Source organism: Zootoca vivipara, chromosome 2, assembly GCF_963506605.1.
Source record: "Zootoca vivipara chromosome 2, rZooViv1.1, whole genome shotgun sequence".
NCBI lineage: Eukaryota > Metazoa > Chordata > Lepidosauria > Squamata > Lacertidae > Zootoca > Zootoca vivipara.
Window position 1 is genome coordinate 51,888,021 of NC_083277.1, and position 15,921 is coordinate 51,903,941.

Below are 15,921 nucleotides of genomic sequence, written 5' to 3' on the forward strand. Positions count from 1 at the left end.
TAGTCACTTGCCTCTCAACCTGATCTACCTCACAGGGTGGTTGTGGAGATTAAGTAAGGAGGGTGGAGAACCACCTATGCCACCTTGAGCTGCGTGGAGAGAAAGGTGGTGATATAAATGCAAATAAATAAATGTGGACCACAACTCCCATCAGCCCTAGCCAGCATGGTCGAGGTTCAGAGATGGTGGGAGTTGTGTTCCCTAACACCTGGCGGGCGCCACGTTGTCTATGTCTGATCTAAGGGATCTGGGAAATGGAAGGCAAAACGTTGGTGCAAATCAAGTCGGGAAAGGAAGCTTCCCTCTCCCGTGTCACAGCCAACTATACAGGTTACCTAGCCCTGATGTCATGATTTCAGCTAGAGAAAGATGATTTTTAATTAGAAGGAACACAGCGTAACTTCTATAAATAGCTTCCTCTTGCTACCCACAAAACACTAGACTATTTTTATAATGCCACATTTTGAAATATGATTAAGTGATTTGTCAGATATATTTTAAGGCTGTTGCCATAACATGTGATATTTACTCCAGATCGACACAACATCATGTGGCTAAGGAGGTGGGTGTAGCGACAGAAATGGAAGGCCCGCTACTCAACAGCCCAGGCGATCACACACACCTCTGCAGAGAGAATCATTGGTGGCACCTAAAATGTCAGCCTTCCTGTTTGGTAGAGCTTCACTCCTACTACATCAATATAAATGGAGACACAAGACCATGACAATGTTACCCAGAATGTCAGCATGTACATTTTAAAGCACGCAGAATTAGATGGCAAACAGACAGTTTCTATTTGATCTTCTGAGAATCCTTGAAAGCTCTTCTGTATTTTCAGTGATATTTTGGATGGGGTTGATAAAACACCTATTTGGGGTGGGGGTGGGGGTTTCCTATTCATGCGATATCGAATGCCCCTGTTCTGTCAGCGCAAGGATCTCCAGTTGTGCAACTGTGTGTGCCCACGTGCCTCTTCAAATCTGTTCCAGAGAGTTGGGGGAACCCTCAGAGTAGATTTAGGCAAGATGCATGTGAGGAGGAGAGGGGGGACATTCTGTTGTGCAAATGGAAATCCTTGCATTGACAGAACAAGGGAGCTAACACCATATAGTCACAAAATCTGGGCTAAATGCTACACAGAAATACTGAGGTATTACATCACTTCCAAATGCATGTAATCTGAAGTTTCTAAATTGTGCAGGTTGCATACAAAGTTTCATTTTCTAAGCTTTTAATTTTTTTGTATCCTTGTATTTCATCTTTGTATTTATGGTAAGGTCAAATTCCATTCCTTTAACGTTGCTGTATAAATATGGCAGATGCATTTTTTGGCACTATAGCTATTAGGTTGGCTTCATAACAAGGGGGGGGGGGAATACAGTATATTATTTTATCTTTTTTTTACCGTGACTTTTGTGTTGTTTTAGAGCTCTGACCAGGGCCGGATTTAGGTTTGATGAGGCTCCAAGCTACTGAAGGTAATGGGACCCTTTATATGTCCAGCTGTCCATTGTCAACAACAAATTGTCGCTGGTTTTTTGTGTTGAATATATGCTATAATAATTTATGAACCTAATAGGTATCTAAAGACATTTGCACATAGCAAAATATGTACTTTATCCAGTTTTTTTTCTTTAAATTTTTTGGGGGCCCCAAGAGAATGAGGCCCTAAGCTATAGCTCAGGCATCCCCAAACTGCGTCCCTCCAGATGTTTTGGCCTACAACTCCCATGATCACTAGCTAACAGAACCAGTGGCTGGGGAAGATGGGAATTGTAGTCCAAAACATCTGGAGGGCCGAAGTTTGGGGATGCCTGCTATAGCTTGTTTAGCTTATACATAAATCCAGCACTGGCTCTGACAGTGGAGGAGGAATGGGCTCCAAGGGTGGAAGGACAGTCTTCTCTCCTTGCAAACCTCTTTTCCTACCTAATATCCTAGGGCTCCTTGGACTCAAGGATCGGGCCTAGAAAGGCCTTGCCTATTGGTTGCTCCTTGCTTGATCTCAGATGACAGCAGCATTTGGAGAAGGGGCTCTTAATGCACATCCAGGTTCCTGTGCAGGCATGTTGAACTTTGAAAGTTAAAATTAACACTTTGAATTGTACTGTGAGGTGAAGTTACAGGGAACTATCTGTGCCTCTACCTCTCTAACACCTGGCATCACGTACAATGCAAGGTGTGGGGAATGTGGCCATGGTTTGGGGGAAATGGCCTCATTGGTCAAAATGGGAGCCATGCTGGTCCTAATTTGGCCCATGGCCAGAGGTCCCCTACCCCTGGGTCATGACCCACAACGGTGCCATTATTAGACTATGAATTCAGAATAAACTATTTTAAGACTCTCATTTAGTAGAATTACATGGCTAGTAATGAAGGGGGAAACCCATTACTTTTTTGGGGGGAAATAATGAATAGCCACAGCCTGTTGGGACTTGTGGATCTTTTCAGTGTCCACTTGAAACTCATGTCTTGTGGGACATTACGTTTCAGATCTCTGTAAAGGCTGAAGGGTATGGAGACCAAATCAAAGGCGCAGACACTTATTTGCCTGTCAATCACAAAACTGTCTGGTCTGCCATGGCTCAGTAGCTTCTTGAACTCCCTGCTAGTTAAACTTCTGTGCTTTAATCTTCTGACTCACTGAAGCATTTTGTCTCAAGCCTTGAAACACACAGTAAAAATTAGATGAGATGAACCACAAAGACAGAGAAGGCTTGCTGTGAATTCAGGCTTTGAAGGGCCTTGGAATAAATCACCTGGATTTTCCACAGGGAATATACTCAGCTGGGGTTCATCTTACCATCCTTTACCACCTTTCAGGAGGGGAATCTATTTCAGGTTGCATTGAAACTGAGAGAATTACAGAAAGTAATGTCATTGCGCATTCTCTTATACGTTATGCTCTTGCTAAGTAGAAAGAAATGCTTGTGGGATTCATAGGGAATGTTCGGGTCAACAGTTCAGCTCAGAAAGTTTCAGACACTAGGTAAAACTTATCTGACACTGGGGAGCTAATCACAACATTAGTGCGCACTAAACAGTGACCCTGAGTCCTTGGAAGAATGCTTGCCTACAACAAGCTTTTGCACTCCTGATCTCAGGTGCAGCTACCCTTTCACTGTAGAAAACCTGGATATTTTCTTCTTTGCAAGTTTCGTTAAGACAAGCACTTCACTTTCTGATTCATGGCCTCTGAGGGAGGCCCCAGAAGATGGCCATTGCCTGTGGTTCATTGAGTAATCTCCACTGCCCCCTTGTGGCCAAGCTGCTGGCCCCTGTTTATCAGAATATCAAAACTATTTATTTACTAATACAAACACTGCCATGCCTAGGTTAAAATCACAAAAGACTCAGATTTGTTTTGTTTCTTAATTATTATTATTTTCTAATTTGCATCAGTTGATACTGAAGCTGAACCTTTGGACACATTTTGGGTTGTATACAAAGGCAAACAGTTGTTTTAAAGCAAAACAAAAGGGACATGTGCAGAGCAATCCTATGTTGGTTTTTTCAGACACAAATTATACATTCCATAGGATTTACCATTTTTATATATGGATACTACATTCTCAATCCACTTTGTCCAACCTTCAAAGCATAGCTCATGAAGATGTTTAATTTATTTTATTGATGATGTGAAACCGCTTGGAAATATTTTATAGGAAGCAATTCAAAATTGGAATTAAACAAACAAATGTCATAACAACACTGCCATCCTGTACATGACACTCACACAGAAGTCCAATTAAATTCAGTGGAGTTTACTTTAGAGTAGGAATGTATAGAATTGTGCCTAAAGTGCCTTAGCCTTTTGTGGCTTGGGGCAAGGTAGAAGGCATTATTACCATTACTGTTCCGGAGGTCCGTTTGTAAACCAAAACAGGTTGTAACCCAAGGCGTGCTTTCGCCAATGGGGCCTCCAAAAAAAAATTATTCGTAATCCCCCCAAAATGGGTTGTAATCCCAAAAGAAGGTTGCAAACTGGGACGTGCACTTCCGGGTTTGATGTGTTTGTAATCCAAAATGTATCCAAACCAAGACATATGCAAACCCCAAGGTACCACTGTACTGCTTGAAGGCTTAATTTGCTACCTGCAAAAAACTTGCCACTGACAACCAACACAGATTGTCACACACCATTCCTGGCAGTCACTGCTACATTTATATTATATTGTCTTTTTTAAAATCTGGAGCACAATAAAACCCTTTTGATCTATAAGGCATCATTCTCAATAGTTCTTCCTGCATAAGCCAAGAATACATACCTTCACCAGGTCTGGAGTCATCACTTCAGGGCCCCATCACAGTCAAACCGTTACCCAATAATCTCTAATGACTGAAGGCTACCAGTGCACCTTCTGGCTTCTGCCATGACTGGTGCTGGTAAAAAAAATTCAAACTCATGTTGGTAGCTTTGAGAACACTGTCCAATCATCTCGTCCTCTGTAATACTGCGGGCCAAAGAGTTCAAGGCGTCTCAGAATCATTTACCAAGCCCAGGAAGTGCAGGCAGAGTGTCAGATGCTCAGTTTTTGTTTTTTAAATTTATTAAAGATCTTGATTCACACAAAAATGTGTGTTCTCTCTCTCCCCCCCCCCCAGTCGTAAAGTTTGTTTTACATTTGATGTGAGATATTATACAGAGTAAGGTGGGAGAAGAAGGAAGAGAGAGAGAAGGGGAAGAGGGGATTGTGGTGGTACATTTGGTATGTTTGTGGGGTTTTATGCCAGTCTCTCTCTCTCTCACACGCACACACACACACACTTCTTGGTATTGGGGGGGGGGCAGGGCGTGGTTGGCTGCAGTGAGGTTTGTTTGGGGGGGGGGATTGTTGGGTCAGGTCACCCTGGATGCTCACTGTTCCAATAACCCTAGAGCAGACCTAATCCATCTTCTCACATGCTCCAAATCCATTATAACCCTCCTGAGATCTACAAATTTAATTAATAATAAGAATACGTAATGCAGTAACAATAATGGGAGACAACTTTGCAGCATCGTGGAGACCAGGCATCTTGCTTAGAAACATACAGTATCCACTTATTTCAAGCAAAAACACTTCCAGCTGGGTTTTGCCTGGGCTGGGCTTCTGCGCATTGTTATCTTGGACACAAATAACTCCTCTGATTTCCCCCCGAATTCAGTGCACTTTGCTCATTGCACCAGCTTTCTGGCTCTGCTTATGCTTATTTATATACACACAAGCATGCACCTCCCTATCCGGACGAAGCGCAACGGCCCTCACTGCTTCTCGCCCCGTTCCTGGTTCGAGACTGCGGGGCAGCCAAGCGGCCTTCCGGCCGAATAAAGGAAACTTCTTCCCGCTCTTCTCTCTCAGCAGCAGACGAGCGTTGGCAAAACCAATTTCTCGGTTGGGGGGGGGGGGGCGCGTAGAGAGAATAGCGGGAGGAAGTGAGGAATGCAGCGAAGTGATATGCCGAGAAGAGGGGGGGGGAGAGATCTAGGGAGTATCAAAGAAGGCTGCTTGCTTGGGGTAAAGAGGCAGCTGTGTGTCTCCCCGCAGCGGTCCGGAATGGTTCGGTCCCCTTAGCAACCGTCCCCGGCGTCTGTGGCTTGGAGACCAAAGCGGTTTCCCGGCGCAGGAGGAGGGGGAGGCCGGGCAGATTGGTGCGTACACCTGTGCCGCTTACTGGGTGGGACTGGGGGAAGTGGGCAGCCGGGGAAGGCCTGAGGGGAGGGGGGATCCCAAATGGGATGGGTGGCGGACGGGGATAATAGGGGTGGGAATGCACAGGAGGGGGCGCGCTTTGGCTCTGGGGTCCTGCTTGCAAGTGGCCCACAGGCACCTGAGTTGGCGGGTGGGCCCAAGCTGGCAGGCTTTTCTCATGCTCTTCATTGCTGAAGCACCTGGTTTTTCCCCAGCCTCCGTGCTTCTGGAGGCCTTTGCTTGGAATCACATAAATAAAGGGGGGGCAGGTAAGCCACGCCCTGCATAATTAGTGTTGCCATATTTCAAAAAGTAAAAACCAGGACACCCCAAAAGTTAAGAAGATTGCAACTGTTGAGCCCAATTGTTGACCCCAAAGTCCCCGTCCCCCTGGACGTCAGTTCCGCCTTTGGAGACCCGAATGTATGGCAGCCCTGTGCATAATCAATCATGTAACGTCGTGCACACACACCATTTGAATGGTAAGGGGGAGCAGCCCCCTACAATATTTTATTGGGGGGGGGACTGAAGACCCCTTGGTCCATAGGAGTTGGCTCCTATTCAAGCTGGGGGGAAAGCATTGCTACACTGGAGAGAACATTGCTTGAGGGCTTCCAATGGGCGTCTAGGTTGGCCTCTGTGACAGAACAGGGTGCTGCAATGGATTGACCTGATGCAGCAGGCCTCTTTTGTATGTTTCTCTGATTTAACCGGCCAGAGCTGAAAAGCAGGACAGGTCCTGATCCATTTGCTGAGCTGTTACAACCTAATGCATTGGTCAGAAGATGCTGTAGTTATCTAACGTGATCTGGCCAGCGAGGGCATTCCTGGGCCTCTGAAAGATGCTATGGAATTTTCTGAAGTCATCACACTACTGTAATAAAGCACCTACCATAGGTGTATTTCAGCAAGGATACAGTGTGCCCTTTGACTTGGCCTACCTTAGCCAGTGAAATGACTGGGTTTTACTTGAATGTCACCATGTAGTTTTCCATCTTTGGGCAAAATATTCCTGCATCACGGGGTTGGATTAGATGACCCTTGTGGCCCCTTCCAACTCTACAATTCTATGATTCTATGAAATACTGTAATGAAGCAGTCCCACGTCCCTTTAAATTAAATGTCAGAATCCTGTATTTTAGCGTATTACAGCAGGCAAGAAACTCCACACCATAGGACATTGAACTAAGCTCCCTCTGGTAGTTGTGGCATCGTTTTCCTTTATTATTATTATTATTATTATTATTATTTATACCCCGCCCATCTGGCTGGGTTTCCCCCACCACTCTGGGCGGCTTCCAGCAAATACCAAAATACATTAAAATATCACAGATTAAAAACTTCCCTAAACAGGACTGCCTTTGGGTGTTTTCTAAATGTCAGGTAGTTGTTTATCTCCTTGACCTCCGATGGGAGGGCGTTCCACAGGGCGGGCGCCACTACCGAAAAGGCCCTCTGCCTGGTTCCCTGTAGCTTTGCTTCTCGCAGTGAGGGAATCGCCAGAAGGCCCTCGACGCTGGATCTCGGTGTCCGGGCTAAGCGATGGGGGTGGAGACGCTCCTTCAGATATACAGGGCTTTAAAGGTCAGCACCAACACTTTGAATTGTGCTCGGAAATGTACTGGGAGCCAATGTAGGTCTCTTAGGACCGGTGTTATGTGGTCTCGGCGGCCACTCCCAGTCACCAGTCTAGCTGCCACATTCTGGATTAATTGCAGTTTCTGGGTCACCTTCAAAGGTTATTGTTTCATTTTCATGAAAGGGTGGCACCTGAAAGAGTTCATTAGGTGAAGTGAATCCTAAGTCAGATCAGATGGTTGTGCGCGGTGACTTGGGAAGTCTCTTCCAGTGGTTGGAGGAACTGGACCAACGATGGTCAGTCTTTAATAACAGAGAGGTTGTCAAAGCACTGTAGTAGCATACCTTAGGATGTGGGAAATACTTTTTAAATTCATTTGAAGCTTTAAAACAGTTTACACAGTTAAATATGAACTTTTTCTTCAGATAGAGTGTCTTCTGTTAGTAATTAAAATTTGAACAGAATGTATTGGTTTAAGGCTTAGATGAGGTTCTCTAGAATCAAATATGGTTTTACATTCACTGATTTCATAGGACATTCAATCATACGTCTAGAACTACTTAATGAGGCTGCAATCATGTCCACTTTCCTGGGAGTGAGCTACATTGAGCTCAGTGGGGCAGTTCTGAGTAAACTTGTATAGATTTGTGCTGTACAAGTATTTTTGTGTATTTTGTGCTGTACAAGTATTTTGAAAGTTGCACTGCTCTTGTACTAATACTGTTTTATATTATCATCCTAATGCTATCATAAATTATTTAAAATGGCATTAATTGGAGATATAATATACTACAAAAGATAAAACATTCCTGAGATATTTATCCTGTCTTTATTTGTTTGTTAACAATATGTTGGGATTCTGTTTTCCTATTTCCCCCCCCCTGCTCTTTTTGACAGCAGGTTTTCATGTTTCCAGTTCAGTGTTATATTTGCCTATATTGACCCTGCCTTAATCCCTTGCACATCTGTATGGACAAGTTTGATTCATTGGAAAGGTAATGTTGACAGGAGGATCTTCTATGCAATTATACTACAGTATTGGTTCTTCAGGGACCTGCTTTTGTATCAGATCATTTATGCTTTATCTTTTACCATAGTGTATGAATTCATAGTCCATAATATCTGAGAGGAGAGTTTTCAGGGTTCAGTACCACCTGGAAGCTATTTTCTCAAATTCCAGATGTTTTGGGGACTGGTTGCAGTTCCTCAGGACTGACAGAAACTCACTTGGCATATCTTTAAGCCGCATTGTGGCTACTTTCTGTGTCCTTGGACTAAACCCTGACATTAAAACATGTTCTAAGAATCTGGTCCATTCAGCCATGCATGGCTTATTTAGAGAAAACTTTGTGCTCTTTGGTTCTCAAAGGGAAGCTAGATGCCATTTTCACATATTCTTTCAAACATATCTTAAGGCTAGCTTTTGGGGATATCACAGGAGCTTTAGCACAATGTTATTTAGAACCAGGATTTGGAGTTGTGGGTGCAGAGGTTTTGGTTTTTTTTAAAAAAAAAAACCAACCACATTTTGCTTATTCCCCTGATGAATGGGGCACTAGGAATGCACAGACAGACAGAGAATATTATTCTCCCTCAGATATTTATCTGTCAGCCAATCTGATGTTGCTCCTTTTAGCCTTTTGTTGTTGTTTGGATTGCTTTTTAAAAGTATTTTTTCTTTGCCTGTTAAAACAATTGAGTCATTTTGAACCCTATTTTAAAAAGCAATGGTTTTCCTAGCCCATTTGGCTGAAATGTTGAATCAAAGAGTTGAAGCTGCAGCACTAGATCAAAAGCTCATCCAGAGAGTAAGAAAAATGAGTGGTTATTCAATGTCTTGGATATGTAATTGTGGCTTTGACTGAGGAATTGATATTGCCATCATGGCACACATGATTTATATTGTGTCAGCATTTCTATTATAGCATGATCTCATTTCTCTTAGTACCATTACACAGCCCTTGCCTTGAATAATGTTACAGACTTATCCAGAAAATATGCTTTTGAGATGTTGAAGAACTTGTGGTATATCTTGATGAATGTTTTTGTTTCTGCAATGTATGGATGATCAGCAGTAGTAGCAAATATTAGTGTTAGTGAAATGTTTTTAAAACATTTTTTTCCTGAATAAGATCGTAGTTTATGTCATAAAATATGGAAGCCTTTATTAACCTGCTTTAGGTAAGGAAAATATTACTCTTTGACCTTTAATAAGCTCATGAATATATGGAGGAAAAATATATTATTTGGGTGTAAAATAAAATTATGCAGCCCAAACCTATAAAATATTATAATTAGAAGCTACCCACTTATATAAAAAAGCCAGTGTACAACAATATATTCATTATCAGTTTTGAAGCCCAACTGCAGGAAATTCTTATCAGCAATAGAATGACACATGTGAAGAAGAATCAACATTTATTGACCAGTAGAAAGGAACTCTTATTTTCCATCCTTTCTATTAAAATAATTGCTCAGCACAATAAAGAAGCCAACAACTTTTCCCTTGAGTGAGGAGAACTTTGGCTTAGGACTTTGAGGAAGGAGCAGATTTCACAAGGATCCAAAAATCATGATTGCAGCAGGGTTGCCACATCTTAACTGGCACTGGCTTCAGCAAAACAAAAAAATTCCAGCAGATCTTGAATAACAGCTGTGGTGGCAACCCTACATCAAGGACTTCCCCCATGCGTGCTCCAAAACCTCCCCAGATCTGCTCTAGAGCACTGGGGAAACCCCTAGAACAGATTTAAGGAGTGCATGGGAGGAAGGAGAGGGGAATCACATTGCGCAAGTGGAAATTATTCTTCTAATATGACCGTGACATATCACTATGTTAGATACTCTGTTTTGTTTTTGTTTTTTAAAACCTCATTCTATGTAGTTGGTTTAGTGAGCAGATTGTCAAGAGTTAAATAAATACTGTAGGTGTTTGGTAAATTATTTTCAAGCCAGGTTTTCTTTTCCTATTCTCTGGAAAGAGTGTGCCAATTTCACAATAGTCAAGACTTAGTATGAGTGCTTCCTCCTATGCATCTGACAGGTGGGCATTCCTTTGATCAGCATAGCGAGCAGGAGTTTATTTTAATTGGTGGATAGATTTTGGTGATTGCACAGAACTCCAGCGAAGTGCCGATGACTGTACCAGCTGCACAGCGGTTGAGATTCAGTTGAATCCATAATGCATAGGTGAATTGCTCACTCACCGTTCCTCACGACTGTCGGTGGACTTCAGCTCTGTCCTGCTCAGTGTACGTACTCCAAGCAGTGATGAAGCTTGAATTAACCACAGCATAGCTTACCATGCCATATCCATATTGCCAAAATACCATACTTTTCTGTGTATAAGATGAACTTTCATTATGTGAAAATAACATTAAAAATTGGGCTTATCTTAGACACGGGTAGTGCAGAGGGGGGAGGGGATTGTTTGCTGCCGCGAGCAGTATATTGTCACCAGTGTTAGTGCAGGTGATTGGTGGCTGCGGCAATGGCTGCTGTCGATTGGCCACTGCTGCGGCAATTGGGTGTGTGATTGGTATGTGCTGTCTGTGAGCGGTAAAACGATAGGTTACTTCTGCGTCGCGTGTGATAGGAATTGTTGTCCAGATGGGTGAGAATTCTTAGGCACCCCCCCCCAAAAGCTCAACAGTTCTGTGCAACCTCCCTCTTTAATTTAATTAGTCCCCCAAAATAAGGGGCGTCTTATACACTTAAAAACTGCCATTTCCCAGCATTTTGGAGCTTGAATGCACATCCCTTAACACAACGTATTAAACCATGAAGTTTTTTGTTAATTGAATTTGATTGTTTTTTGACATTTGTACTACTATAACTACTACTGTTAGACAAAAGCAAATATTAGATGTTCCTTTTCACCTAGACAGCAGCCCATTTTCCAAAGCATGCAGTGCGAATGGATAAATCTTTCCAGAAAAACCACCAAAGCATAGTCTATGAAAGAAAAAACACACACCACCTGTCAACATCCTGAAGTCTCTTATCAAACATTCAGCTTATTCAAAATAAGGAATTTCTTATCTGTACTTCTTCCCCAAATTCAGCATGAACCATTATCAATTGTACATCTCCTACACTGCAAGGTTTCAAATCCGTTCTGTTGAACTATTTTCTAACTATAAGCCCCAATTCCTCATTATATGATAGAAGAATGCGATTCTGCCAACGGTGGCCCTATATTTTGGTTACCTCATTTGTGTTTTTGTCTCATACTGTGAACATAGATATACGAATGAGATGTCAGCTCAACTCATAAAAGAGATTATTTAAAAAAAAAAACGTTTTTCCAGATTGCTTAAAAAGTCACAGGGACTTGACAAATGGCAGACCCAGAGATAAAATACAAATTAAGTAAAATTCTAGTCTTTAAGCTCTATGAAATCACTAGGCGAGGGCCTAACCAAATGTGTGTCTGTTTGCTAAACATGCACTTGCTGGGTTTGCTATAAATAGAGGGTTGTGGGGGTGAGTATAAGACGACTGGGCGTATAAGACGACCCCCAACTTTTCCAGTTAAAATATAGAGTTTGGGATATATTTGCCGTATAAGAAATACGACCCGGCGTATAAGACGACCCCTGACTTTTGAGGAGATTTCCCTGGGTTAAAAAGTAGTCTTATACGCAGGAATATACAGTACTTCAGTCACAGAGCGGAGCAAATGCAATCCCTCCTTACTTCCCTGTACCCCAGCTGACTCACCTTAACCCCAAATAATAAACAAATATGTAGGTGTCCTCTACTGTTTAAGGGTTGCTTCAAACATTATGAATTTCATAAAGAGAATATTTCCACATCAAATGCTTGCAGAGCTCTTGAAGATCTTGAAGAATAATTATTCATGTGCCTTTTACAGTGAATGTGTATGTACTGAGAAAACCTAGTTGCATCTCTATTTCTGGAGTGATTGATCGAATCACACAGAGCTGATTGGAAGAGGGCTTGCTAGAGCAGCGAATAACAGAAAGCTGCCCTATTCCAGGTCAGACTAATTGATGTCTACTACAACGGAATGACAGTGGCTGCCCAGGGCCTCAGGCAGAAAAGGGTCTTTCACATAACCCTGAACCTTTTTTAACTGGAGATGTCAGCGACTGAACCTGTGAGCTTCCATCTGCAACTGAGCTTCAGTTCCTTCCCAATTATGCATCACCTAATACTTTGTGTTTTAGGAGCCTTTCATTTGCAGGGTGCAGCAGCGCTTTAAGGTGGCCCAGTGCAGCATTTAAGTACGGCTGGTAATTCTTTTACCTCCCTGGTCCAGAACACATTAGAACCTGAGAGTAGTTATTTTGCTTTTATTTCTCTGTATAGGCAAGTAACCAAATAAGTCCTTTGGACAGAAATACCTTTTAGCCTACATCGTTGTTCCGACGCAGTACATAATGATGAGACTGAGAAGACTGAATATGTTGGTCCCCAAATTGACCTATAGATAATCAGGTTCTCTAACACACATATTCTGCCTGGAGTGGATATGCAGAAATTCATAAGTGTGATTGCCCTATTTCTTTCACATATGATTAGATCAGTACTGAAATAGCAAATTGTGGTGATATTGGCAGTGTTGTCATTAGGCGACAGAGCTGACTTCCCACGGAGACAAAAAGCAGTAATTCACACCTCATGCAGGGCTGTAGCTTCAGGAGGCCTGTACTGTACATCATGTCTGACACCACAGTATCTATCTATATCTATCTATCTATCATCTATCTATCTATCTATCTATCTATCTAATCTACACACACGCTATAGATTTTGAAGTTGAATACTGCAGCAATGTGTGCATTAGACTGAACTGATTACTAGTATAGGGTGGCAATGACCAGGGCCAGAATAATCCTGGTCAGGCCATAAGAGCAAGAGGAACTCCATTTTGTATATTCAATTCTAAATCTCTCTGCCTCTGATAGAAAGCAAACAGGCACAGCATGTTTGCACATCTAATGCAAAGATCTAACCACACACAGCACTTCTAAGAAATTCTAGCATAAACCACAAGAGCAAGAGGATGTAGCCCACCGCAAATTATAAGTAGAGCACAACCACAATTGTGCCTGTAATATTCCACATAGACACGTGTATGAAGGTACCAGGTACATAACGCCACCTAGTAGAGTTGGGCGGGTGACTTTGCATCTTGGGGTGCTCTCTCTTGATTGGTTGATGAAGTACTGCAGAAAGGCTGATCTTCACTTCACTCTGTCAAAAAGGTATAAAAGCACTCTGTGTATGCCCATGGGTCGGGCAGAATGAGAAACTCATTCTCACTGCCACCATTTATTGCAATAAATGTTTTAATAAATCTGTTTTATAATATGTACAACTGCCTGAGATTTCGTCTGGTCAATTTGGGAAGCCAATCATCCATATTACATTTCTGGTGACCTTACATTTCTGGTGCCGTGCGTGACTCGGATGAAGGCATTTCCCTGAACCAGAGGCAGTCCCCTTTTGCCCCACTGGACAGGGCGCAGATTCCTAACGGCGCCTCTGGTCTGGTGCACACCGGCAGACTTTTTCCGGAGGATCAGAGGTGGCCCTTGAGTTTCTGTGCCCTGGACGAAGAGGCAAAAGGACCGAGGTTGGAAGGGAAGAACAGGAAAAGCCGGCTGGGGTAAGTAGAAAGGGAAAAGGTACCTTGAAGGGAATTGGCCCCCTTTAATGAGGGGAAGGGAGATCCTGATCACATCTCCAGCGTGTTGGTAGTACTCAGTTAATTAGAGGTCAACTGGGAAAACCAGGCGCTTTGGGTAAGAGGCAAAGGGAGGAGGAAAATGTGTATGTTAGTAGTCAGAAGGGAGGAGGTCCCCTGACAAATAGATACTTAGGAAACAAGGAAAAACTGGGAGGTAGAGTGTGGTAAAGTGTCCAATGCATGGTATGTGTGGCAAAGTTTGCAGTGTGTGCTGTGAATGAGGGGATACTTTACAGGGCCATAAATGGGAGGAGTATGGTAAAGAGGAGGGAAAAATGTGATTTCCCTAAAATTCATGATAGATAAATTCAGAATGTTATAAAAGAAATTTAATTTACAAGTCCTGCCAACAACAAGTTCGGAGGAAAAAAAAGGTGGCGTCAACCAGTATCCCCCCCCCCCCCAGAGAGAAGAAAGGCATTTTGAGAAAGAAGATGAAGAGAAAGGCAGTGGTTAAACAGCAACAAATAATGGCTCAAGGACCAGTGAGGAACCAGAAGGGGTTCAAAGGTCACGGGTGAAGGTCAGTTGCTAGGGAAAGGAACCACTGGACCTTAAAGGACGGAGATGTCTCGGTCAATGTAAAAGAGGAAGGAAGAGTGTTCGGAGAAAGATGGGACAAGGGGGTCCCAGCAGAAGAGAGTTCGTCGGTTTGGCAGGCATGGCAAGGAGCCATGGTCAAGGTGACTTAAGAGTTACCTCCATCTGGACTTTGTTATAAACATAGGCACCCAGTACTCTGTTTTTAAATATCCTTGAAACAGCACCAAAAAGCCAAAAGAAGCATCAGACTGATTTTATGCCTAAAAGGGCTGTACAAACAGACAGCGGAGGATTGGTTCAGAAAAATCATCTCTGCAACCTTTAAAATGCTATTCACCACACTAGAAATGAGGCTACCGCCGCACAGGATACTGACAAAATGCCAGTAACGGTGCTCAGAAAATGTTTTCATATGCTTCAGCTGGCTTCAAAAGAAAAGAAAAGGAAAAAATTATGTACTTAAGTAGTTCACAACGCAAGAGACAATAGATTTTATTTGAACAATTAAAATCTTTTCCCCAAGTCCTGTTGAATCTGTGCAGACTTTAGTTTTTGGGGAAACTTACAAGAATGGGGGAAAAGAGACATTTGAGTCCTTCTAAAAGCAAACTACGTTTAAAGGGTTTAACCCTCCTACCTGCAACCCCATTTCATATGTTTTTGTGACAGCAACATGTTGGAAAATTTGTAGAACTGCATATTTTAATGAAATGAATGTCTGTCAACTAAAGAATTCAGGATAAGGTAGAAGGAAGTTATACTGAATTGAGATTTGTGTGTAAAGACATTGTTTGAATCTAACACTACGTTGGAAGACAGGCTGCAACATCTCAATAACTCTCAAACCTCCGGCAGAGATGTGTGGCGTAACCCCCCTTATTTGGTTACACAAGCGATTCTGCATGATTTGTATTTGCACAACTTGTTTTCTCCTGCAACCTGCACTTAGAGACTGTGGCTGTGCCTGGCTGGTGTTGCCATTTCGGACATTCTATTGTGTGACATTGTGTGACCAAGACAGTTGCTGTGAAAGTAGGGAGAAAAAGATGTTATGCTTTGGAGGTCCACGTTTCAGCTTACAAAAACACTACTGCTCTAAATGCTTTGACTTTAAAAAATTTTTATGTCTCACGGAAACAGCCCGTTGCTACAAAGCAGCTGTAAGTTTTTCTTCTTCTAGAAACCACAAGACTTTGCATAATTTGAAAAACAGGCTTCAGTATCCTAGCAGAACTCAGCTGTCGGCAGCTGGATGGGAGGCAAATACGGATTTAAAGCGCCCCCCTCGACCCTGCACATGCATGAAGTTCTGTGGAAGGAAAGAGAAACCACAGGGAGATCCTGAAAGATGGACCAGACGTGGAATCCTGTTGTAAGCCTTGTGAAATTCTGCAAAGACTGCTGTAAGG

General features: G+C 42.7%; 1 protein-coding gene across 3 annotated transcripts in view; it reads left to right on the plus strand.

Moving 5' to 3' along the window:
• Nucleotides 1-5,520: 5,520 nt before the first annotated feature.
• The window catches only part of DNAH1 (dynein axonemal heavy chain 1), a 132,646-nt gene continuing 122,245 nt past the window's right edge, over nt 5,521-15,921 (plus strand). For 2 of the 3 annotated variants that reach the window (XM_035106095.2, XM_035106094.2), the window contains exon 1: nt 5,521-5,632. The gene's annotated coding sequence lies outside the window, so the exon portion shown is untranslated. The remainder of the gene's footprint in view (nt 5,633-15,921) is intronic. The other variant, XM_035106098.2, reaches the window with a different exon arrangement.